The 27,080-nt window shown below is 39.7% G+C and overlaps 1 protein-coding gene across 3 annotated transcripts in view; it reads right to left on the bottom strand.

Moving 5' to 3' along the window:
- Positions 1-27,080, bottom strand: part of CPLX2 (complexin 2) — a 138,352-nt gene that overhangs the window by 59,871 nt on the left and 51,401 nt on the right. For 2 of the 3 annotated variants that reach the window (XM_039356700.1, XM_039356702.1), the window contains exon 3: positions 12,287-12,372. The gene's annotated coding sequence lies outside the window, so the exon portion shown is untranslated. Of the gene's footprint in view, positions 1-8,915; positions 8,937-12,286; positions 12,373-27,080 lie in introns of those variants that run through there. The other variant, XM_039356701.1, reaches the window with a different exon arrangement.

Raw genomic sequence — 27,080 nt, 5'->3', positions numbered from 1 at the left:
CCTTTGAAGTTTATGTCTAAAGAGACATTCCTCTGTAGATCTCTGATTACAGCAAGCTTTTATTATGCTATATCAGAGGAGATGGGAAAACATTGGCTAAGGGTTTTTTTGACTTTAATCAAAGCTAAGAACTAAAGTCATTTATATAATAAAAAAGGTTCATAGCCAATCTCTAATAAGAACCCAGAAGAGGAACAAGGTTAGTGTCTCTAATTAATCTAACTCTAAAAGATAGATAGGTAGATAAAGAGTTTTTCGGATCAAATTAATTGGCAAAGGAAGGGAAACTACCGACAAATATTTATTATTTAAAATTCATATTATTGCAGGCCAAAGCCTACTAATATTGTGTGTTAGGAGCAATCTTTCATTCATTTTATTAAATATACAAGTGACACTGCACTGTGCCCAGATCTCAGCTAATTTTTGAAACTCAACTGGGAGCTGGGAAATGCACAGCTCTCAACAAATGTCAGGAGATCTGGGATTTGTGGAAATGCAGCAAGGAGGTGGGCAACTAAATCAAGTCTTCCAGGGATCCCTGCTTTCCTATCTCAGGGCCTAAGAAAGGATAATCAGGAGATGTCAGAGAGTTATCAGTAGCTGGCACCAACCCAAGAAGTTAAGTTAAGATATGATGACCATTATTATATTTTCCATCTCAACCCTTCAATGAGGATCTACAAAAGAAGAGCTCAGGTCACTGTGGAAGATGTGATAGTAGACTCTGGGTATATATTTGGTTGTAGATCTTTCTCCATAATTTTGTATCTTCATCAATGATTGCTACATTCTGAGATTTTATACAAGCAGTCAAGAACTGAAGAGAACCAGAATGATAAACAGAAATTTACCAGGCCACTGAATGAAGATTGATCGAATTTGCAGAAGCTAAACTAGGATAATTTGGGGGAAAAAATCTTGATTATCCACAATGTAAACTGTGACTAGAGAAGAATTCATAGAGAAAGGAAGTCCTCTGATTTTGATTCTAGCATGAATTAAAACCATTAATAGAGGATGAAACTTGAAAATAATCTCAATTAAATTCATATACAGTATGTAGCCAGACCAAACAAAAAACAAACAAACAAAGAAACCAGAAAGAAAGAAGATTGTAAGATGAAAGCTCTTCTATTGTAGCCAAAAATGTAAGAAAACTAGGCAGCCTTCTTGTGTTCTTCCTCTAATGTGGTATTTGCCACCATCTACCCACAATACTCTTCTGGAGTCTATGTAGGACAAACAGACCAGATTTGTGAAAAAGAATTAATGGACATAAATATGATATCAGGATTCAAGATAAGGGCAAAGTAATGGGAGAGTATTTTAACCTCACAGATCATTCCATTACAGATCTCAAAGTAAATATTTTAGAAAAAAAAGTCTCCATCATCACAACAGAGACAGTTGAAGCTAGAAACATCACTAGATTTCAGGGTATTTTAGAAGGTCTGAACAAACTCAGTGGGTGTTTTAATACATTAAAATTGTTCATTAGCAAGGTGATTGTAATCTCTTCCCCTAGAATCATCATCTGCATAACCACCCTATCTCCCCCCCCCCTTATTGCTATTTATTTAAGACCTACATCAGTTAAGGCACTCAACATGAAATAATTGGCAGTTCAGGAAAGCTTATGCCTTGTCAAATTTAAAAGGAGCTACCAGATGCTTTCTGAGAAAGAAACAGAGAATGATGAGCAGATGTTAGTATACAGGCATTAATGCAAAGTATTGACTTCCTTTTTGGAAGGACAGCAGAACCTATCTGATAATTAATGAACTGGAACGATTTGGTTGCTTTTCTTTGTACTTCTGTTGTGACAAAAGGAAAAGCTATAGTTTTCAATGTGTACTTTTAAAACAGGGTATTAGCCTGAAAACAAACCATTCTATGTAAATCCCAACAGCACACAATTAAAATGATCATGGATAAGCTTATCCTAGTCTCACTGTTTCTCCCAAATCTCAACTTAATGGCAGAAGAGCAAATATTGTTTTAACATCTATGATAATGTTAAATTTTCTTCCTCACAATAGGTTATACCAAAATTTTATATCTAACAGTTCCACAGTAAGATCAGAATAAACTTGAAATCTTTGTCCTTTTTCCCCGGAAAACTTCATATAAATCCAAAGTGGAGAATTTTTCCATTTGCAAGAATGTGTTTCTCTTGATAAAAAAATTATTGGGAGCAATATGCTAGTAGTCTGTAAAATCAAAGATACAGACTCACCAATGGAAATGAGTAACATTGTGAGCCTTCCTACCTCATATATACACTGTACATAGAACAAATGCATACAGGTGGGCGCACAAATGCACAATTTTCTCATACTCACGCCTACATAAGCAGCAAATAGCTTAAATGGGAGCAAATGGAAAGATTTCAGTCTCCTTTTCTCTTATTCCTCAACTAAATAGCAGGAATATGAGAAACTGTGAAGATGGAGAGGGCTAAGTGACCCTTATTCATGGCTTTCATTCTTTGGTGATGCTCAGCTTCCTGGATGAGAGGCTTACTTCTTTGGGAACTAATTAAAACCTCTTGATCCTTTGAGGCAGCTTTACCTCATACTTCCCATTGAGGCAAACAAGGTATTTCTTTCTACTTAAAAATGGTCCAGGAACCTTGCATCCAATTCTCCCAATCACATCTACCCAGTGGGGACTTCTGAGCCATAGGCTGTCTGAGGCTGGATTATTGCTGATATATCCCATCAGGAGGGAAGCTGAATAAAAGAAATATTAATCCCATCTTTACTGGGCTAATTAGCAACTGTTAAAAAGCTCTCTCAGCCACTCTTGGTGATGGACAGCAAAGGAGAAAAAGGTTTTTTTTGCAAAGGTTACTAGAGCATTAAATTTCACAACTATCTTTATCTGAGATGAGCAGCGATGTTTGAGTGGCTTTCTGTGTAAAAGAAGAATAAGAAGCAATCGTGTTTATTAATTCTAGCTTTGCCTATACATATCTCAAAGGTGACAATAGATGAAAACTGAAGTCTTTTATTAGTCAACATAATATTCCTCTGAAACGAAGTATAAACAACTCACACTTCTCTCCTCTTACAGAAGGTAACAGTGGTCTCTGTGTGCAGGTATGCATTCTCCCTCAATCCTGATTAAGTCCTATAACTTGAATAGAAAACTTCTCCCATGTCTCAAATCAACACAAAAACCAATTCCAATTAGCATTGGTCTTATTTAGATGCTGATGCTCTTGAACCCAGAGACTTCGGTGAATCAAACATGCTGAGGAACCAACATGCTGGATTTGTAGGAAGATGGGTGTCAGAATGTTTGAGATCTCAATTACTGCATCATACCCATTCAGAATTAACAAATGAATAGAAGGCTGAGAAGGCAGGAAAAACTGAGACAGTCTTCAAAGGCAGGCAGAATTAAATTGCTACAATAAGCACAAAGGCAAGGCTTTGATTTTTTCAAATAAAGCTTGCAGTCTTGAGACTGCGAACAATGGATAAATGTGGTCCCTAGATTAATTTTGTTGTTTAAAATTTGAATAACTGAATTTATATAACCATGATATAAATATTTTTACTACAGTAAAAAAGTAGAGAAATGTTATTAAACTACACGTTTTCCTTTTTTTTCTTTGCAGCTTATATAATTTTGTTTTATTTTTAAATACATAGATGTTTTGGACTAGTTTGGAATGCAATTTATGAGTTTAGTTTCCAATCGCTGTTATTTGAACTATTTATTTTTTTAAAAATCAGTAAAATTATATTAAACAGTTGCAAATTTGGGATACCATTGCCCCTAGTGTAGAGACAAGAAAATACAACTTAACAAATCATACCGGTAAGAGTTAATGTACGTGCATGGAAAGTACAAGTAAAAAGGATTAGAAGCTACTTCTAACATTGAAAAATTTTGATACAGAAGTTTTGTAGTGTAATCAAACATGTAAAATAAATGTAATGTATGGCTCATGACAAGCTTGTGTAAAATTCCATGTTGCTAATCTACCTCTATTTCCCCAACCCACATGCAATTTCTACCCATCACAGATTACAAACTGAGAACATTGATGCTTGTAACCCACCTGGGTGACATCAAATTGGAAAAAACTGTTCATGCAGGTGATTTGTAATTAATGAAGTTACTTTCCAAGAACAGAAGGAGTGACATTTTGAGGCTTTATAAGCAAGCAGTGAAAAAACTACTTGTAAACATTGTGTGTGGGTTGGTTCTGTGTAAGTGGGAATGACATTACTGTAGTTTTTTTAATGGGGATTTGCCCTCCCCTTGAAAAAAAGCTGCCTGTCTTCAGCAGAGTGGCTGTGAAAAAAATTGAGTAGAAATATTTGTCTCAGAGATGAGAGATGATGACTAAGATGAAATAAATAATTTAATACAAACTATTTTGTCAGAAAACAGCAGCCTTTCCTTCATGTGAAAGCAATATTTGACATGGGGATGAAGTTTGCCTAGGGAAGTCTTAATATTATTAAAAAAAACCCTTCTTGATTAATAATATTTGGAGGTTTCCCATATCTAGAACCTTTTGAAAATTAAAATCTTTGTTTCAAATACAGACATTCCCCATACCACATTCCTTTTTTCTTCCTTTTAATGGGTCTGAAAATGAATATCGCTTTTGGGAGTGTTGGTGATGGCAGAGGAGACAATAAAAATTTTAAAGGAAAAGCTCATAGTTGTGTCTGAAGGCCACATCCTTTCTAAATGAAAATGTTTATTTCCTGTCTAACAATGTTTAATGTGCAATGATGCAACACATTAAGGGGAGAAAGAGGAAAAGTAGATCTGGTTTGTGACAGAGAATTTTGACAGCAAATGCCCAATATAAAGGTTGAGAGAGGAGCAGTTGTGGGAGAGATGGACCAATGAGAGTAGATAATTTGTGATTGGCTGGTTTTTGGGAAGACTCCAAAGACTTTTTTGTCTCTGCTTGAAAAAGTCTTGGTCTCCTTTTGGTAATTGGATTAATCTGTTGGTGGGTAAACTGAAATGATGGTTCACATCCACAGTGAAAGGCACCAGGGATACTAGCTCTGCCCAGTTGTTTTCAATGTGGGCAGATAATCCATTAATGGTATGCAAATGCCTGATGAAGAACCAAATATGCCTGACTAATCTTAAACTCAGAGTGGGCATGAGGAATTTGAGCTTAGTTTTCCCATTTTAAGTTCATTCTGTCTTATTTCCCCAAGTTCAGCACAGGAAAATTATGCACATCCTGGCAAGGCTTTTGCTTTATTACATATTTTTGTATGTACTTTCTCCTCTAGATAGATTTTACATGTCCTTTTTCTAATATGCATATTTTATCAAAGATCCTACAGTCCAACATTTGTGTTCAATTTTTGTAAAACAATTTTTTTCTCAGAAAATGCATTCTTATGGAGTTTAATGTATGCATTTTTGTACATGCTGTCTCCAAATATACATATTTAAACAAATTTTTGGAGTTGTAAAATTCATCACATTTAACTATTAGTATCCAACTGCTCTGGTTTACAGATAAACTGGACAAGAGTGAACTTGGTAAGACTGCATTAAATAGAATAGAATAGAATAAAATAGAATAGAATAACTTTATTGTCACTTTGAATGTATACTAATCAGCATGCATCAAAATAAAATTTCGTTGCACACAGCTCTCAAAGAGTCACCTCCTCTGATATACACTCCTTGTTTGTGGCCAGCTCAAGTTTCAGAACATCCATTTTAGTCTCTAGGGAGCAAACAATGGCAAACAGGATAGATGGAAATGGAGCTCCATGAGGATTAGCCCTCAAATTAGCTTGTATTCCTGCACATCTTTGCCTTCTTTCCTTTTTCTGATCCTGTCTCTTCCACCTTTTCCTTAAAGGAGTCTTGCTCCTTTTCGCCTCCAGAGCACACTGCTTCCAATTCCTCCAAAAGCATCTCTCCTTCCCTCTGGGCCTGCCAACAGCCTCATCCAGTTCTTTTGCTCCATAAACCTCGGGGACCTCTCCTCCTCAAATACAAGCCCAACCAATTTCATTTTCTCTAGTTTTAATTCAGAGCTTTCTAGTCTGGTTTATGAGATCTGTACTGTGTTTCCTGAAAATAATAATCACCCAGAAAATATGTCCTAGCCTGATTTTTTTTTTTGAGTTCGACTAATATAAACTCTACCTAAGGATATTGGCACAGAAAATTTTAATGTTAGGCTAAGATAAAGAAAAATGAGAAGCACTTAACAACAAATCAGGCTTGTTTTCATGTAGTTTCAGAAAAGCATGAAAATCCTGCCTTTTTCTCTCTAACAATGGAATTCTAAAAACATGTAGTGTTTAGACAGATAAACAAACCAGTTAATTAATCTAGCATGCAGAAACTGACTTCTTCTAATTCATCTGTCAACAGATGTATCTGCCAAGGTACAGCTGAACCATTTTACAGGTAGAAATGCAACTAACTGGCAGGTTTGTTTTCCAAGGTAAAGTCAACTGTCCAGTACCTTTTTCTCTCATTTATTAAGAGCAACAATTTGTCAGATATTTGGGTTTTCCCAACAATTCTGCTCTGAAGTACACCAGTGTGCTCATGTTGTCCACATTTAACGGGTTGACAGATGTATCAGAGGAGATCCATTTGCTGCCCATTCACAAGATGACTTACTACCTGACCTGGAAAGTTAATTCAGTATTTATATGACTGGGATATTTGGCATTCCTGATAGGAATTGCTGCTGGATAAATTTTAACTTTCATTTTGATGGCAGGTTCAGCTCCAATAAAACCTCTTACTCTTGTTTCTCATTCTGGGATCAAATACAGAATGCAAATACAAAGCTGTGACAGAGCTTCACGCATTAATCTATACCCAGCAATATCACTGGATATAACATGGAACATGCTGAAATAATAACATCCTCCGGGCTGGGTCCCCAACAAATGCAGATCTGGAAGCTTTCTCCATCCTCAAATTAAACAAATGTTTTGCCTTGATTAGGAGATGGGAACTGGGCACAGCTTGTTCTGGTAAGAAACCACCCCTTCTTCCATGACAGTTGCTCAGTTTTAATCTTATGATTGGGAAACACATGGTTACTGGTGTCTCCCTCATCCATCCCTCTCGTATGATGATGACCATTCTGCATATATTAAAAGGATCCATGGATGCTCAGTGATTTAGAGAGCAGAGTGTAAATGGGCTGCATCAAAAGCAGAGCACTTAGCCAAGGCAAGAAGTCCTGGGCTAACTCATAATACAGATCAGTTCATGAAGAAGAATAGAAAAGGAAGGCCAACAGGGCAACTGAAGGCTGCATCCTGATGATACTGGAAGTTGTGTCTCAGGGCAACTGGGCAGAAGAGATGCATTCTGCCCAAGTTACCACAGACAGAGGGAGAAAAGAATTAATTATTTATAGCTCTTGCTCTCAAGGTGGATTAATTTCTTTTTTGGGCAAGGACTTATGGCATTCTCAGTTTTGTAGCCCTGTTCACACGACAAAAATAACAGGATCTGAATGGGGTTAGTACTGGACAATCAGTTTAATCTACTTTGCTCAGGAGGCTTAGTCTTAAATAGAAACCCTGATGTTGTTTGGGCCTGTGTGAATTGTTGAGATTCTAGTCATGATAGCAGCAGGATGTAACTGTGTTAGATAAAAACAAACAAAATATCCCTATGCTGCTCCATAGAGACCCTGAAATCCTGCAAAATGGGGTTTCTCCAGCAACTCCCTTCCGCTGGTACTTGGTTTTTCATCCCATCCCAGGCCACAAGCATATGCCTGTCTATAAATCAAGGGTGAAAGAGGTGGTTTTCATAACTCTGCTCACTATAGTTTCCACTCCAATTGAGCGTCCATAAATTTTTCCAACTTATTTTGTGAGGTTTTAAGAACTTAAGAACAAATGGCAGGATAAGACAGTCTCTCAACCTTCTTGGTGGGGCTTTTTGCCAAGATGGCCACTCCCCATTGGCTTGTAATTTGTTGGTCATTTGCCAGTGGCTCTGAGATAGCAGCGGACCAAACCATGTTTGTCTGTTTACTTATTTACCAATTTTATGCACTGCCCAACTCACTGTAGAAGTGATTCTGAGTGGTTTACAACAGTGGTTCTCAACCTTTTTAATGCCGCGACCCCCAACCTGTCGTAAGTCGAGGACTACTCAACTGGTCGTAAGTCGAGGACTACTCAACTGGTCGTAAGTCGAGGACTACTCAACTGGTGCAGCACCGTTTGCAGAATGGGACTTTTGGCGGGCTTAGCAGGGCAGAGGCAACCTGGACAATTCCTATTGGCTTTTGAAAGCCAATAGAATTAGACTCTATTCAAGAGAGTCTATTCTATTGGCTTTCAAAAGCCAATAGAATAAAAGGGAGTAGCACAGTTAAGGAAATGGGGGAAAAATGGCAGACTGCGTTGTTTGGTGACCCCCGTGAAATGGTCGTTTGACCCCAAATGGGGTCCCGACCCATAGGTTGAGAACCACTGGTTTACAATGAAACACCAGAAAAAGCACAACACCCATACAAAAAGTAGATAAAGTTTAAAAAGTTCAAACCACCCACCAACCCCTGGGTTGTGTATCTCTCTTGAATCCCCATGCCAATTGACAGAACCAGGTTTTAACACTTTTTCAGAAGACCAGAAGAATGGGGGCCAACCTCACCTCAGGGAGCAAGATGTTCCATAAGGCAGGAGCAAGAGCAATGAAGGTTCTTCCCCTAGCCCTGGCAATTCAGAATTCTTTAAATGATGGGATCCATAACATGCTCTTTCTGCCTGACCTGGTGGAATCGGTCAATATAATTGGGATGAGATGGTTTCTCAGGCAATCAGGCCCCATGCTATGAAGGACTTTAAATGTCATAACCATCACCTTAAATTGGACTTGGAAACAAACTGTCATCCAATGCAGCATAAGCTCCGTCTTACCAGGATTCAGTTGAAGCCTATTGTTCTCCATCCAAACCCCCACATCCTCCAAAACTGTGAAAGAACATGCACAGCATCACTTAGTTTACCCAGGATAGAGATGTACAATGGAATAACATCCATATACTGATGATACCTTATCTCATAGTGATAAATCAGCATCTTAATGTAGATGTCAAAAAAGAGTAAGAGAAATCATCAAGTTCTGTGAGACCCCACAAAGCAGGGGCTATGAGCGGGACCTCTCATTACTTATCAACACTAATTGGGACCAGCCTCTGAGGAAAGTAGTAAATCAGTACAAAACTGTGCGCCCCCCACCTCCAACTTCTGGAGCTGACCCAAAAAGAATACCATCATCAATGGTACTGAAGCCTGTTGAAGTCAGGAAAATCCAGGATGGATGCACTATTCTCATCCTGCTCCTGCCAGAAATAATCCAAAACCGTGACCAATGCTATTTCTGTCCCATATCTGGGACAGCAATCTGATTGGAGGGGTCCAGATAACCCATTTCATCCAGGATCCCTTGAAGCTGCAATACCACTGCCTTCTCAACTACCTTCTCCTCAAAAAGGAAAATAGGAGATCGGGAAAAAATTGTCTAGAATCGTCAGTCCCAGTAAGGGTCAATTAGTGCTTCTTTAAATGACACTGGAAGCCCGGCCCATCCTTCAAGAACAAATTAACCATTGCTAATTCATCACTTATTGTTGTGTGAATACAGCCATTGTGCATATTCTGTAGGTTTGTGTGTACATGTATGAGCATGATTGCTTAGGTAAAAAGGTTTGCTATAAAGCTGCATGGAGTTTTTTTTTTGAAAAGAGAATTTAGAACACAGCAACAGATACTGCTAATCCACCAGTTCCAGCATTTCTTATCTAAATTATTATGGCCAGTAAGCATGAATATAACAATGCAGATAATGGAATAATAGAACAGTGCTCTGACCTGAGTAAATTCTGAACTTGGGGCAATTCTGGCCAATTCAGGGCAGAGTTTACTTACTCAGCCAAGAGAGAACATTCCAATCTGCACTATCCTGGTTCAAAAGGCTCCATAAAGTTCTTGCCCAGATTTGTTGAGTTCAATAGCAGTAAGGAAGCCTATCCCAAAATATTAGGGTTAACTTGAGAAAAGTACCCTGATAGGAAAGAGAGAGAGGGGGAAAGAAAGCAGCATATTGGATTCAGGGACTGACAGAGTGTCCCTTGCAATAAGGCCACCACTGATTGCCTCTACTCACTTGTCTTGAGACAGCTTCAGAAATTTGGAAGGGAGTCTTACCGGTAGTTTTATTGTTTGATCCATTTTATTTCCTATTCTTACAGTTATTTGATGATGTTGAATGTTGATGATGTTTTGTGAGCTATTTTAGCTATCTGATTGGCTTAACAACTATTTTATAAAAAGAAACAGTGAATTAATCTCTTGTACTTCTCTCCATTCTCACCCCTTCAATCAGCTCTATCACATCTAGGAGGAGGTTTCATTATTTCTTAGTATTAATCCTTCCTTTGTTCAAAACTCCTTCAATATATCCATTTTAGGTTTGTAATGGTATTCCTTGTACTGTAATAGGAATACTTCCTTATTATCATTATAAATTTTCTCTCATACTGACTCTAAAAAAATAGCTACGAGCATTAGAAAAAGTAGTGAAGCTTGAAACTCCTACATCTTTTTTTTTGTAAAATACAATGCATTTTACCTCCTCACTGTATCTAAAATTCTTCTGCAAATTTTGTCCTGCATAGTTAAAAAAATAGTCAAAAACTATAGCTGCCATTAGATATTTTTTTTTCCATTCTAGCTAACAAAATGGCAGAGCTCTCTGGTTTTCCTAACTGCATTTTAAACCTGGGATATGTTACATCTAAACTGACCTGAGATAGGATGGGCTACTTTAGGAACAACCAATCTATCACTTGAAATGAATTAAATGGTCAGTACCAGTCTTACTGAAAATCTGATCAATAATTATCTGTTAACAACAGTGTGAAATCACAGCTGCCAGTTCTCTGGTGTTGGCCTTGATACACATCAAGTTCATTCCAAGAACTAGGATACTGTAGCAATGTATCAACGCAGTATATATGCAAATCCAAGCAATGTCCTTTTGCAATTGAAGATGGAAATTGTGCAAATGCATGGATTTTCTAAATGCTATCCAAGTGTGTTGACTGGAACCACCATGGCTGATTTATGCCATAATCATGAATTTTGATTTTCGTATCTTGATACTTTGTGATCTTCTCAAATTCTTTGCCTTCTATTATCTACATCAATTATCCACACTTTCCTTTTTTTAAACCATAGTTATATCTGGTGTGTTATGAGTCAGGATTTTGTCAGACTATATTGGGAAATCTCACAATATTTTAACCTCCTCTTTTTTCCAATGACTTTTTCTATTATATGTTTCCACCAGTTTTTCACTACTGGTATATGATAATTTTTAAGATGTTCCAGGGAATGATTTTGGCAACTTTGTTATGTAATTGTTTATGATCAGTTTATGTGATCTTCTTGCACAAGCTGAGTATATTTTATCATTATTCCACTTTTTCTATATATCCCAAGGCAACGTATATACCTAATACTCCTTCCTCCTCCTTTCTCCTCTACAACAACAACTTTTTGGGTGGGATGGGCTGAAAGAGAGTGACTGGCCCAAAGTCACCCAACCAGTTTTCATGCCCAAGGAAGTCTAGAACTCACAGCCTCCTGATTTCTAGGCCAATACCTTAACCACTACACCAAATGGCTTTCATAATGTCCAACATACTGACAAATAGCACTTCTATATTATTGCCAAGAAAACTACATGGATAATCAGGTAGTCATTAGAAGGCACACTAAACTTAAGGAAGTCTTTAACTTTAATCCAGTGAGAAATCCTGCAGAATAATACCTAAAATACCCCATCCTCTAGCACTCTGCCAATACTGCTGAAAATATATTGCAAACAGTCCAGTTTAAGCACCACAATCATTTTCATCTGGCAATAAGGAATCATAATCTCAATATTCCAGGAAAAGGAGAGATTTTTTTTAAACACAGAAAGGTCCTTTACCACCCATGCAGGCCATTACAGGTAATCCTTGAGTTATGAATGTAATGGAGACTGCTAATTACATTCACAACATGAAGATTTGTAGGAGTGAATCATGTAACATGAATGTGATCACTCCCTGCTTTCGCCCATGCATTTGCTAATCAAATGCACGGTCTTAATGCATGAGATATCTCAGGGTGGGGAAGGCCATGGGGGACCTAGTGCTTCTAACCACCCAGGTCCTCCTCCAACCCATTGAGACATCTCATGCTTCCCCCTCCCTCCTATCCTACAGGACCGGGTCACTTACCTTATGTAGATCTCAATGATCAAGGGAACTGTCTTCTCTCCAGCCTCTCTGCCCTGGTTTCACCTTGAGCAAAGGCTTGCCAAGTCCTGCAGGGGACAAGAGATTGTATCTCTATAAGCTCCAGTTGTCTTTGCAAAAAGCTTTTCACCATCGAGAATGGAGGCCAGGAGGGATGCACATGTTCCTATGGGCCTCTGTTTGAAGTTACAACATAACTCCCCCAAGTACTTACGACACAGTCCTGAAGTTATGAATGTTGTAGCATCATGGCAGTTGTTCACCCTTATGAACAACCGCAGAGGCACTGCAACATTCACCCTGCCTATTTCTCCCCACCAAGGGTGGGTCTCAACAGGCACTGGGCTTGTGGATACTCAACTTGCAAAGATCTAGCGAGCCTTCGGTTTCTTGTCCTGGATTGGTGCTTCAGGCCTTTGGCGTGGTCGCAGAGAATGGAGGCCTAAAGTATTGCAAGATCAGTAATGTGAGATCTCGTACTACTGATCTTGCATGATCTCATGGTACTTTAGGCCTCTGTTCTCTGCAAACGGAAGCCTGGACAAGATCTGTGGCAAAAGGCTTTGCAAACAGAGGGAAGGCCTGAAGCCTTTTCACAAAAAGCCTGTCAATGAGAATGGAGGCAGGGAGGGGTGCGCATGTCCTTCCGGGCCTCCATTTAGGGCGGCAAAGTTCTTCCCACATTGCAGCACAAGTCAAAAAGCCACATTTACTGGATTATTCTTCCAGGAAAAGACTCTTCTATTTACTCCTGTTTTGAAGTAGCAATATTACAATAAAGGGTAAAAAGGGAAACCACCGATTGATATTCTTAAGGCAAAATATTTTTGTATTTGGACAACATTGCTTTTATTTTGATGTCCCAAACAAGAGGATGTTGCTTTCTCATTTTTTTCATGACATTTCTTTTAAATGAAATTTTGAATCATCATAGGAAAACATGTCAGTGCCTGATGTTGGACTAGTGAAAGCATGAGGTGACACAGAAGCAACTAAATATCCAATAGGAAAAATCCACATGATGCTTGTAATAGGCACACATCCTATTTTAGGGGAACTTACTAACTAGACCATGTTTAACTTCTTCACCCACAGAATCTATGTTTTAGAAAAGTTAAAATTTTTACTACTATGCCTCTCTACACTTGCTGTGAGAAATGGGCTGAAGTTTAATTTACAGTTTGTTTAGTGACTGTTCGAAGTTACAACAGCACTGAGAAAAGTGACTTATGACTGATTTTCACACTTAAGACTGTTGTGGCATCCCCAAGGTCGTGATCAAAATTCAGAAGCTTGGCACTTGATATTTATGATGGTTGCAGTGTCTCGGGGTCATGTGATCACTTTTTGCAACTTTCTGACAAGCAAAGTCAATGGGAAAACCAGATTCACTTAACAACCTTACTAACTGAATGGCTGTAGTGATTCACTTAACAATTGTGGCAAGAAAGGTCATAAAATGGAGCAAAACTCACTTAACAAATGTCTCACTTAGCAACATAAATTTTTGGCTCAATTGTGGTCATAAGTTAAGGACTACCTGTATTTAAATTTCAAATTTTAGACAACACACTACATGGTTCACCACTAAGAGGGTCCAACAAAACTCTTTGCATAATATATTCAGGAAATAGTTGCTGGAATCAATTTGAATCAAAGTTCACTTCAAGCAATTTCCCACTTACTGGACTGTAGTGATTAAAAATTGATACAGCCAGCAACATGCCTCATTCCAACTATTAAAATCCCAATTCATGAATAATGGAACTGAAAAGGGCCGTTTGAATCATGACCTAACATGATTGTAAGGCAGTCAGCTGGAGGATTATAAGCTTTATCTTGGAGTGCAGCTAATGGGGAGAAAGAATTAAATGCAGTAACAAAACAGCTGTTACTTTATACTTTTGTTTTTTTTAAAAGACACAGTTAAATTATTGTTATATTTTTGGTTAGTTTGTCAAATTGGTTTTGTGCTTTTAACTTTGCAAGTTGTTCAGCATCATGCATGTGAGATGGGCAGCTAAAATTAGACACAAAGAGAGTTTTCCCCCCATGCCATCACTCTGCTAAACACATAATTCTCACAACACTGTCTTATGCCTAAAGATATCTAACCATGTAGTAGGACTGTATTACTATTATCATTCCCATCTTTCCTATTACCTATTCCTATTGGTATCTTATGACTATCGCTTTGTTGGTGATTATGATTGTATCTTATGATTTATGTTGTATCTCTTTGTTGCATGTACACTGAGATCTTTTGCACCAGAGACAAATTCCTTGTGTCTCCAATCACAATTAGCTGATAAAGAATATTCTATTCTATTTATTAGATAAACTAAAAAAAAAAACCTCTGGGAAGGGACAGAGCTAAGTAGGTGGCAATGCTGAATAGATGGCATAGGTTACAAAATAAGTCTACCTTGCCAGATATATAACTCAGCATTTGTACAGTGCTGAAGTAGCAGTCTATAATTTTATGTGGGATTTGGTTCCAAATTTTGTATTAGTTTATCAAAGTATAAAATACAAAGAAAAATGAAAATAACAGCAAAGTAGAGGAGGAAAAAGGGAAGAGGAAAAAATATAGGGGAAAGGGGGGAAAAGAAAAAGCATTGACTTCTGTTTCGTTTTAGTGCAGAATAAGAATAAGCCTTAGCTTTTTACTTTTACATAATAATATATACCAGCCATTTCTATAATGACAGCCTATACAATCAGCAAAACCCCAAGTCAAAGTTTCATTTTTTTCCACCTCAAGCACAAAATCCAGAAGTAGTTTCCAAGTGGAAACAAAATTATCTCTATTCTTTTCTTTGATTAAGATGAAAAACAGAGGAGGGGAGAAATATTTTCCATCTTGCAAGATTCTGTTTATTTTATTTTACTTATTAAATTTAATTACTTATTAATTTTTTATGGTTTCCATCTCTCCTATAAGCTGATTCTGGGTGGCTTACAAGTTATAAAACAAATAGAAAAATAATTAAAATATTAAAACATTAAAACTACACAGATTTAAGATTTTAAAACTATACTGAAACCAGAACTAAGAGATTGACAGGTCTTCTTTCTGTGAACCAAGTCCAGCAGCAGTGAGCGCCCCCCTTTAATGTAACCTCTGATGCTCCTGGTTGTGCTTGTTTGGATTACCTTGAAGGGCTAACATCAATCTTGCAAGCCTAGGAAAGTCCCTTCTGAAAAACTTCCCATGCTTTCCCTCCATCTGCAGACTGGCTGTCCCTTATCAGACCATGGCCTAGGCTGCACATCTTTCTCCTCTCTCCCAAAGTCATTCTCACATACCATCACACAGTTCCTCTACAGGCAGTCCTTGTTTAGTGACCACAATTGGGATCAGCAATTTGGTTATTAAGCGAAGTGGTTATTAAATAAAACTGTGACAGTGCTTATGATTTTACTTCAGATTTTCTTTGCTTTAACAGACTACGAAGGTCATAAATGTAAGGATTGGTTGCAAAGTTACTTTTTCATCATTGTCATAACAGCAAACAGTTGTTTTACAAGTCAGTCGATAACCAAACACTGCCTGTATTTATAAAGTGGTACTCTGCTAAGGTCAGAAGGTTTCCACTCTTATTTAGAGTGCTCAATGATGTAAGATGGCATGCTGTTACTGAATCTCTGCACAAATTACTACAGATTTGCAATGCTACTACTTTTTTCTCTTGCTACCATCCACTAAACATTAATAAGCTTCTCTAAGCTTAAATAACTTGTTGTGAACGCTGCTGTGGCTCTTGTTTTATTTCTCTTAGGGGCAAACTGAGTAGCAGATGGTGTATGCTAAGAATTATCTAGTACATAATTATTTTCCTGTCTAAATTTCCCAATTAGGTTCTGAAGTATGTCACAGGATGGGATAGAATTTCTTTTGCAGACCCCTGTGCTTTCTTTCAGCTATGGAAATAAATTTGGAACTATTTTCCATAACTTCCAGCAAAGTTGGATGCCACTCTCATCCACTGAGAAGTTCTCCATGGAAATCTGGAACCCATTCTATTGGGTGAGTTTCCAAACCTGTCATGTTGAGCTTGCTCCTAACCCAAGAGCTAAGAATCTAGAAGCTCTCATTAGTAGCATTTATTAGAAGAAAGATGAAGGTTAAGAATTACACCAGGGATTATATTTTCAAATAAGACACCTATCTGTAGGAAACGGATAGTGACAAAACTCTTGCCCCTTTCCTCCTGTTTTTTTGAGGTACAAGGGAGGAGGCTGGTCTCCTTGGCAAGGCCTGCATCTGTTCATGTTTTACTAACAGCTATTACCATTCTTCAGTATGAAACAAAAATCTCACAAAACTTTTGTAAGAGACTTGTATCATTTTATTTGCTCTAAAGTAATCTTAGAGTCAAGCTTTTGTTTACAAATCGTGTTTTGTCAATTAACAGAAGAGGCTGAGAGTAGATTTTCTGCAGAATGGGCTATTGGTTTGATCTCCGAGTTTGGCGATTTGGCTGCAAATGCTTTGTCTCCATTTGGGGGGACATCTTCAGTGCACTTTGAATTGTGCTCATCTGTCAGAGCACTGGCCTTTAAATACTTTTTTGTGTGATGTAAATTGGTGTGGGGGTTATTTGTCTAGATGTTTCTGAGTCATGGCCTGGTTTCGGGCTGTTTGATTGGCTGGTTGTTGTTGCTTGGCCATAGTCTTTGGTGTTTAAGTAACATCTGTGTGATGCAAATGGTGTTTGTTCGTTTGGTTGCCTCTGAGTCATGGTTTGGTTTAAGGTTGTTTGGTTGGCTAGCTGTTGTTATCGAAACATGATCTGGTTTCTTGTGGCGAGTTGTGATTTTTGTTGCTGTGTGGTGGGGTGCCTGTTTGTTTGTTTTAAATGCTGCCTTCGGGATTGCGGTTGTGGTTGAAGTATTTAAATAGATACTTAAACACCAAAGACTATGGCCCAGCAACAACAACCAGCCAATCAAACAGCCCAAAATCAGACCATGACTCAGAAACATATGGACAAATAACACCAACACCAATTTACATCACACAAAAAGGTATTTAAAGGCCAGTGCTCTGACAGATGAGCACAATTCAAAGCGTACTGAAGATGTTTCCCCCGAATGGAAACAAAATGTTTGCAGCCAAATCACCAAGTTCAAAGATAATCAGCGAATGTGCACCCTGCAGTATTACAGAATTTTTCCTATGTCTGAAGGAAGCTTTGATGGCTCTGCTTCAGAGCCTTGACATCAGAAGACATTTCTGATGTCTAGAAAGGAATCTAGAGGGTTCCTTCTTTAGAGATTGTCACCAAGAGATTCAGTTCAAGATCTTTTTCATGTTTTAGAAACTCCCACATAGCTTTTCTTTCAACAAGGTGTGTATGATTTTAAAAGTAGAAAAAAACTGATAGCAAATATCACCTATGTTTACACTTTAGGTGATTGCTAATATTATTATTATTCCTCAAGTAGTTGAATCTCTATGAGTGTTCTAATTATTAACATGACATCATCCATTAAATAAATGTCATTGTCACTATACCATTTACATGATGAATATATCATGATACATGCCACATAAATTTCATAATTTAGGTAACTCTTAGTTGCATATTTTGGGCTTAGTTTTTTTATGTTTTCATTTTTTTTTTTTTGCTTGAAGTTGCAAACCAGACATCTCTGCCATAAGTAAGGAGTCCCTGCAGATTTTACTCCAGTAATTGCTGCTGATTATAGGAGGCAGTGCTCATCTCTGTTTCAGGGCCATTGAGCCAGCACTGTCTGAAGACATTTCTGTGGTCATGTGGCCAGCCTATTATCTTCCCTATTTATCTACTCTCCTTTGCATGCTAGGTTGGCAGGAGCTAGGGCAAAAATGGAAGCTCATCCCATCACGTGGCACTTGGGTCTCGAACCTGGGCTGCTGGCTTTCCAGCCAACAAGGATGGCACCTTAACCACTGAGCCACCAAACCGCCAATCTGCCATGGTATAGGCCAGTGGTGGCGAACCTATGGCACGGGTGCCAGAGGCGGCACTCAGAGCCCTCTCTGTGGGCACACACGCCGTCGCCCCAGTCCTAGGCCTTCAGCTGGGTTTTATAAAACCTTTTCACTTTAGGCCTCCGCTGCCGTGTGCAAAAAGAAAAAGGTTCAATCAATCAATTTCAACTTCTCGCGGGAAAAAAAAGATCTTGGAAAGTTGGAATTGATTGATTGAACTTTTTATTTTAGTCCCACACAGTCTGCCGTTACTATCACAGACACGCCCACCCAATGAGACACACCCACCTGATTGGCCATACCCAGCCAATGGGCCACACCCAGCCAACACCCGACGATGTATAAGTGGCTTTTGGGTTGCAGTTTGGGCACTCGATCTCTAAAAGGTTCGCCATAACTGGTACAGGCTTAACTATTACCCCAAATTTCTTTTTTGGTTGTTGTTCAGATTTTATGTTATCTCTAGAATGATTGATTCTTTCTTGGCAGTTTCTAAACAAAAGGCACAATAGCTCTTTAGCCTCTCTTCCATCGCCTCCTCCTTTTTTTCTTTGTCATGTGAATGCCCTGTACAACAGCTTCTTTCAACTTCTCTATTTTCTCTTTATCGAAAGCCCAAACATTACTTTACTCTAAAAATATATTACATGTTAATTAAGAACAGCTATCTTGATCTCCCATAACCTCAATATAAGGTGCATGCTCCAGGAGATCAATAATTGATGCACACACATATCTTATTTGGGACAATGGAATATATTAATTCATACAGAATTTTCTTCTTTAAAGTTTCTAGTTCTGCTGTTGAAATCTGAAAAGGCAGAGGGAAGGTTAAATAAACAGGAATTAAACAAATGAACTGGATTTGCTGGCTAACCAAATCTTTGAAATAATGGCTGCTTTCATGACCTAGAAATGTTGGGATCTCATTTTAACATCCCATTAAGCCTCTCAAATAAAGTGGAAGGTCAGCCAAAATCTTCTTTAAACTGAGGAGAAGTTTCTGAATTAGTCTTAATCCTCCTATCCAGCTTGGACCTTTTGGAAGGTCTTGGAAGCTCAACAATATTACAGAGAAAATCTCTCCCTCTAGCTCTAAAGTTCAAGATGTGTGGGGCAAAATATCCTCCTAGATATTAATTTAGCCTTTGTATTTCATCAAATATATTGGGAAATATAAGTTTCAGCTTTCCTCTGCAAACTGCAGCTGCAGCCATCTTTCTTTGCAATTAGTGACTAAGGTGGGAGAGATCCTTTCTACAGGCGCAGGGTTTTAGAAGCACCCCATGGCTGCAGGGATCAGCTATGCTGGCCCACATACCTGCTTTGTACCTTCAAAAGTGAGAGAAAGGATGAGTGTCTTCAACCTCAGTAGGCTGCAGAAATTGCTCACTAGAGCACAAGCGGGATGTGAAAATGTGCAACTTTTATCAATAGGAATTTATGATGCTGACATGGGGCTTCAAAGCTTAGGTGACTCACTTTACTTTCCTGGGGCAATCAAAGCTAGCACAGTTTAAAATAAACCATGCACATTAGTTAATTTGTAGAATTTAGAAAGGTCATCAAATTCATTTTTCATTACAGAATTTGCATCACTCAGTGCTAAATATTCACTAACTTATAGTTTACAATCCCTTCCAGAGGATTATCATCTTGATATAGAAGGATCAGTTGCTTTAACAACGGTTAGAGCAGTGGTTCTCAACCTTCCTAATGCTGCGACCCTTTAATACAGTTCCTCATGTTGTGGTGACCCCCAACCCCCCATCCAGCTAGCTGGGGGGTATCAAAAACTTGACCCCCCCAAAAAAAGGAAAAAATGGGAAAGTATAGGTAGTCCGCGACTTACAACAATTCACTTAGTGACTGTTTGAAGTTATAACAGCACTGAAAAAGCGAATTATGATCATTTTTCACACTTATGATTATTGCAGCATCCCCAGGGTCATGTGATTTACATTCGGATGCTTGACAACTGATTCATACTTATCACGTGATCAATGGCCAGGGGGCGTGGCCAGCTGGTCACTCAGGTTGCAGAGTGCCTGTGGGGGGGGGAAATCTGTGGGTCTCTGGGATTGGACTGGGGTGGGTGCCTGCCTTCCTTCCCTCCCTTCTCTCCCCTTGTCCCTTCTTTCCTTCTTTTCTTCCTTTCGTTCACCTCTCTCTTAGTCTCTTCCTCCTTCCCTCCCTCTCCCATTGTCCCTTCCTTCCTTCCTTTCCTTCACCTCCTTCTTAGTCTCTTCCTCCTTCCCTCCCTCTCCCAATGTCCCTTCCTTCCTTCTTTCCTTCCTTTCCTTCCCCTCCCTTAGTCTCTTCCTCCTTCCCTCCCTCTTTCCCATTGTCCCTTCCTTCTTTTCTTCCTTTCCTTCACCTCCCTTAGTCTCTTCCGCCTTCCCTCCCTCTTTCCCATTGTCCTTCCTTCTTTCCTTCCTTTCCTTCACCTCCTTCTTAGTCTCTTCCTCCTTCCCTCCCTCTTTCCCATTGTCCCTTCTTTCCTTCCTTTCCTTCACCTCCCTTAGTCTCTTCCGCCTTCCCTCCCTCTTTCCCATTGTCCTTCCTTCTTTCCTTCCTTTCCTTCACCTCCTTCTTAGTCTCTTCCTCCTTCCCTCCCTCTCTCCCATTGTCCCTTCCTTCCTTCTTTCATTCCTTTCCTTCATCTCCCTTAGTCTCTTCCTCCTTCCCTCCCTCTTTCCCATTGTCCCTTCTTCCTTTCCTTCCCCTCCCTTAGTTCCTTCCTTCCTTCCTTCCCTCTTTGTCCCTTCCTTCCTTCCCTCCATTCCATTGTTCCTTCCTTCCTTCCCTCTCTCATTGTCCCTTATTTCCCTCTCTCTTCGTTCCTTCCTTCCTCCCCCCCCTGTGCCCAGGAAGGGACAAGGGGAGGGGGACAGGCTGCCAGAGGCAGAGGAGAACTCTCCCCAGCTCACTTGCTCAGCTTCGCCAGAAAACAAGCCACTTGCTAAGTTAGCAGGAGCCCCAGGATCAGCGCCGGGCTACAGCTGATTCGCACTTCTGCTAAATTAGCAAGCGGCATGTTTTCTAGCAAAGCTCGAGCAGTTTGCTGGGCAGGAGCCAAGGAGAGCTGCTACAGCTGACCTGCTTCTTGGCCACTCTGCAAAAGTGCGGATCAGCTGTAGAGGTTTGCCCCGATCCTGGACAAGAGGGAAGGATGGAAGGGACAAGGGGAAAGAGGGAGGGAAGGAGGGACAAAGAGGGAGGCGAAGGAAAGGAAGGAAGGAAGGAAGGGACAATGGGAGAGGGAGGGAAGGAGGAAGAGACCAAGAAGGAGGGAAGGAAAGGAAGTTGCCGAGGTGGCGCAGCAATTAGAGTGCAGTACTGCAGGCCACTTTAGCTGACTGTGTTCAGCAGATCAGCGGTTCAAATCTCACCAGCTCAAGGTTGACTCAGTCTTCCATCCTTCCGAGGTAGGTAAAATGAGGACCCAGATTGTTGGGGGCAATGTAAATATATATATACATTGCTTACTGGTGTATACCGCTTAGAGAGTGCTTGCACTTAAAGCAGTAATAAGTCTCATAAATAAATACATAAATAAATAAATAACTTCCAGCCAGCAGAGGCTTGGCAGCCCGGCTGCTGAGAAACAGAAGAGCGCAAAGCCAAGGAGAAGAAGGTGGTGGTTTCCTCCCAAAAGGGGCTCCTTTTCTCCACCCCTTCCCTGGGTTTGTGGGGAATTTCTTGTCACCAACGCTGACAGGTGCCGCTTCGAGCCCACTGTGAGCTTTCTCGCCCCCTTTGCTTCTCCTCCCCCCGCTTTTGTGAGGATTGTGGCGCCCTTGGGAAGCTGATCATGCTTTGAAGCTTAGGAGAGCAGGAGGAGTCTCTTCCTCCTTCCCTCCCTCTCTCCCTGTCAAGCCCCGGTAGGATGGCAAAGGACATTGGTGGCCGTAACCAGACCTCCTGGCTGACAAGTGCAAGTTCGGGGGTTGCCAGCTGACGAGCGCAGGAGTTGGGTGCTGCGGCAGTCTCCCCTTTGCTGACCTGCGTGCACGAGAAGAAGTCAATCCAGTTGCTGCACAATGAGTCTCTGGGGAGGGTGAGCCCTTGCTCTGCGCCTGCGCTCTTCATGCGCCCCCTGCAGGGCACATTTGGTAGAGTTCGTGCAGACTTCCGCCAAGCAGCATATTTTCCACAAACAAGTGAGGTGGAACAAAGGGGGGGAGGGAGAGAAGGCGGTTGACAAGCCCTGCCTAAGACCATTGGAAATATGTGTTTTCCGATGGTCTTAGGCAACCCCTGTGAAAGGCTCGTGCGACCCCCAAAAGGGTCGCAACCCACAGGTTGAGAACCGCTGCATTAGAGTAATATTAGTGCAAAAAGAAACAACTAGTAGAGTTGTGCTTTCTGGTAAGGAAAGGATAAAGGGTAAAGATAAGAACAAAGTTCTGAAAACATGAGGAAAATAAAATTACTAAGGGGAAGCAATATCAACTCTGGAAGAAGACAGTGGTAAATTGCAACACTACTGGTGGCAATTAAAATAAATTGTGTAGACATGCTAGATATGGTAATCATGGCAGCATCTAGAAAAAATAGTTTGATTAGATTTTTACAGATTAAACCAGTTATTAGAATGGGCCAGATTCTCCCTTCATTTTATTCCTCCAGCTAGGAAATGACCAGACTGAGCCAGACGGAAGGGTTAAGCACGTCACCAGTCTCGCGTCCCTTCATGCCCATAAGAGATCCAAGTCCAGCCCACCTTGAATTCCATTGACTCTTATCTACTGCCAATTTGCTTTGACCATTAGTAGTTCAGATTCTTGTAGAGAGCATAAGCTTGCAATAAATTTTTACATTTGAACTGCCAGGACTTCCTGATTTTCCTACGCTTGACAGATAGATTGATTGACCAAATGTCCATAATGAATGTTTGGGGGTAGACCAATGAATGTTTGGGGGTAGCTATTGAATCAAATTGGTTTTCATACTGTTACCTTCCTCCAACCCTTCCTCCATACTTTTCAGAAGTATGCAGTTTTTTAGTTGCACAGGCAATCAAGTTGGCTAGTTGTTCTCCAGCAGATGGAAGGAGTAGATGGGAAAAACGATTAAAGTCCAAAAAATATAGAGAGTTGGTTGTATCATATTGATTCCTAGTGACGTGCACATTCTTGTCATTTTCTGAGTACAATAAATTGTTTGCCATGGCCTTCTTCCAGATTGTATATGTACATACAGTATGCATTTCTGTGGCATATAACTCTCTGGAGCTTTCCATCCAGTACTAAGCAAGCTGGACTTTGTTTTTCTCAGAGGAGACAAAGCTCAACCATCTAGTACATTTGCTGAGGCAATAACCTGGGAGGACAGCACAAGCTTATTAGTGTTAGGCATTATCTACTGACACTTTCTCCTCTCTCCCCATGCTGCCCACAGCAGAAAATAACTATCAAAATGCCTAATCTTCTGAAAGGATTAAACTTGTTAACTCAATTTTCAGAGGTTTTTTTTTTCCCTAGGCTGATATATAAAGAGATTTTCACATCGCCACTTATGCTACTTTTTATCTTGTTGCCTTTTAGTGATAATTGCATTTGGTGAGATGCTGCTTAGGATGGGAAATGCAGTCTCTCAAATAAACAACAATAAAGCCAGGCAGAAAGATGGCAGAAAACCAACCCAATCAGCCACCTCTAGATGGGCTTATCAGTCTGCATTTCAGGTTTTTATTTAATTCTTATATTATCAGTTAGAGCAAGGGTCCTCAACCCCTGGTCCATAGACCGGCACTGGTCCGTGGCATACCAGTGTCCGGTCTGCACAAACAAGTGAAGCCCCGTCTGCAGGATGCAGGCAGTACACACAAAACCACCCCCCCCTGGTCCGCAGAAAAATGTCTCTCCACGGAACTGGTCCTTGGTGCCCAAAATATTGGGGGCCAATGAGTTAGAAAATTATCCTGGGCTATATCTCATCAATACTTGGAAATAGGTAACCTGCAAAGAAAACAACAAACTGAAAAGGGACTTTTACATTTAAGAAAAAAAAATAGCATTGCTGTCTCAGGAGAAAAGAAGTGAACTTCAGCTGATGAAAGCTTATGTCTTCTAATAAAATATGTTAGTTGAAGTTGTCAGAATCTTCCTAATTTTTTACTGTCATAAATTAATGTTGCTCCCCTCCTACTATGTGTCCAATGACAAATGGTTGTTCTTTAGTGGTTCACATTGAAATGAAAGGCTCAATTGTCATAAATAAAGGAAATCTGTTTGAATTTGAGATCACCGATGAGATACTAGTAATAGCAATAGCAATAACATTTAGACTTATATACTACTTCACAGTGCTTTATAGACCTCTCTAAGCGGTTTACAGAGTCAGCGTATGGCCCCCAACAATCTGGATCCTCATTTTATCCATCTTGGAAGGATGGAAGACCGAGTCAACCTTGAGCCGATGGCAATTGAACTCTGGCAGTGAGGAGAACTAGTGTCAATGCTGCAAATACTGTATATTCTTGCTTTGACAATATGCAAAACTGTCTGGCATTTATTGGGTTAATACTTAGCTTAGACTGGGCGGGGGAAAAAAGCCCGGGAAAGAAAGAGGAAGTAAACGTTTGACCTTCTCACTAATTGGATAATGTGACCTGTGACTGCATGAGAAGGGAGGGGTTGAGCAAGGAAAGCTTGATGACAGCGATCGGAAGTTCAGATTCTGGCATCAATTAGTCCAATGGTGACCGGCATAATTTGTAGCTCTGCAAATAAAGACTTTAGGAAACATGCCTGAAAGTTCTTTGAAGTGCTTCATTAGTCGGAACATGTGACAACTAGCTTGCAATATTGCATTCTAACCACTGTGCCACCACCAAGCAGTGGTGAAAATACTAGCACACTTTCTTCCTCAACAATTTTAGGACAGGAATTGTATAATACAATAGGCTACGTGAGGGGAATGGTGGGTTTTAGGTGCTCAATACCTTCTTATGGTAATGTTTAATCTTTTGCAAAGTGCAGAATGTTTCAAGATTTCAAGCAAAAATTTGGCTTTCTGATGAAGTAAAGAAATGCAGCTTGTGCTCTATGCAACCCCAGTTATAATAAATAGCCTCATCACTTTGTTGGTTTTGAAAGGGCAGGATAGTTAATCAATGACAAGATGGACTATACTGATGGGTAGTTTATGTACCAGATACTTTTTACATTAGAGTTTTAACCATAATTGGAAAGCCATAGAGGCCACTATTTATTCTCAAGATTACAGAGAACACAGGATTGTGCTGCATTCCCAAACTGGATCAATTTGGAAATTTAAAAAGTTAAATGGATGCTATCTAAGGTGCTTGTTTATTAGCTTTCTCTAGTTCCCCTGGGGCAGAAAATTTAAAAGGCAAGATGATATAAAGCACAGTGATATGTTTATTTCTTCACAGTGAGAAATATCTTTTGGTGGCTTTTTCTTTCAGGCACAGACATTTCATTTCCAAAACCATGAGTTGTTCCCTCTAATGCTTGATGACATGTGATATTTATGGGCTAGCTTTTCTTTCTTCATCATAGTATAATTATTTCTTCACTTGAGTACTTAAAGATGCTTCCTAACAACTGCCCTAGCTCGTTAAGTAAGTAGCAAAAGATCAAGGATCTTTCTCTCTCTCTCTCTGTGTGTGTTTTGCCAAGCACTCATAAAAACTGAAGGCATTTTTGCTGCCTTAAGGAGGAATGCATTGTGTGTACATCCATAAGTAAGGAAACTTTAGTGAAGTACTAGGATTATGTGGAATTTTCAAGGATCTGGAATAAAGATATGCATTTGCTTAAGCATGCCTTCATTGCAGTAGCAATTTAATATCTTGTCCATTTCTGCTTTCAGCTCTGCTGGGAATTCAGGATTCCAAAATTTAATTAGGAACAAAGGCACAGAATGATAGCAGGAATGTTCATAAAAAGAACTGCCAATTCATTAACAGGATTTATTAATTGTCTTGCTTTTAGTCAGCACAAGAATCAAAATTGATGAAAAGAATCTCAAGCAAATTCTTTAATTCATGTTTGCTTGTAAACATTTTAGTGCAGACATGTCAAACTTGCAACGTCACGTGACATCGCGCAACGTATTGGGATGGTTTTGCCATTGCTGGCAATGGGGTGGGTGCGGCTTCCAGATGACGCATACGGTCTGCGGGCCAGCAGTTTGTATATCAGGATTTATTTTTTTATAATGTTCTCAATAAGGCATACATTTCTCAGTAAAAGTTCCTTTAATTTTCTAAAAAAGATTTTTAAAATGTTGAATGTTGAAATTATCATCTTCAAGTTCATCCTGAGTACCATACACCTACTTTTTTCTTTTACATTGCTTTGTTTACACTAGTAAAATGTGTTTTGGCCTATGTGCTACCCACTACAGAGGCTCCTTTCCACCATCACTTTGGTTTGAAGTCTCGAGGCAAAGCAAATGCATTTTCTGAGTCAAGAGACACCTTCACATTTCACTGTTATGAGTCCAGATGAGAGGATTTCTTGTGATGCTTTAGAGCAGTGGTTCTCAACCTGTCGGTCGGGACCCCATTTGGGGTCGAACGACCATTTCACGGGGGTCACCAAACAACCCAGTCCACCATTTTTTTCCCCTTTTCCTTAGCTGTGCTACTCCCTTTTATTCTATTGGCTTTTGAAAGCCAATAGAATAGACTCTCTTGAATAGAGTCTAATTCTATTGGCTTTCAAAAGCCAATAGGAATTGTCCAGGCTGTCTCTGCCCTGCTGAGCCCGCCAAAAGTCCCATTCTGCAAACGGTGCTGCACCAGTCGAGTAGTCCTCGACT

The sequence above is a fragment of the Crotalus tigris genome, unplaced genomic scaffold (assembly GCF_016545835.1).
Source record: "Crotalus tigris isolate CLP2741 ecotype Arizona unplaced genomic scaffold, ASM1654583v1 scf7180000018829.1913635, whole genome shotgun sequence".
NCBI lineage: Eukaryota > Metazoa > Chordata > Lepidosauria > Squamata > Viperidae > Crotalus > Crotalus tigris.
The sequence above is the reverse complement of the archived record's forward strand: the minus strand, read 5'-3'. Positions and strand labels throughout refer to the sequence as shown.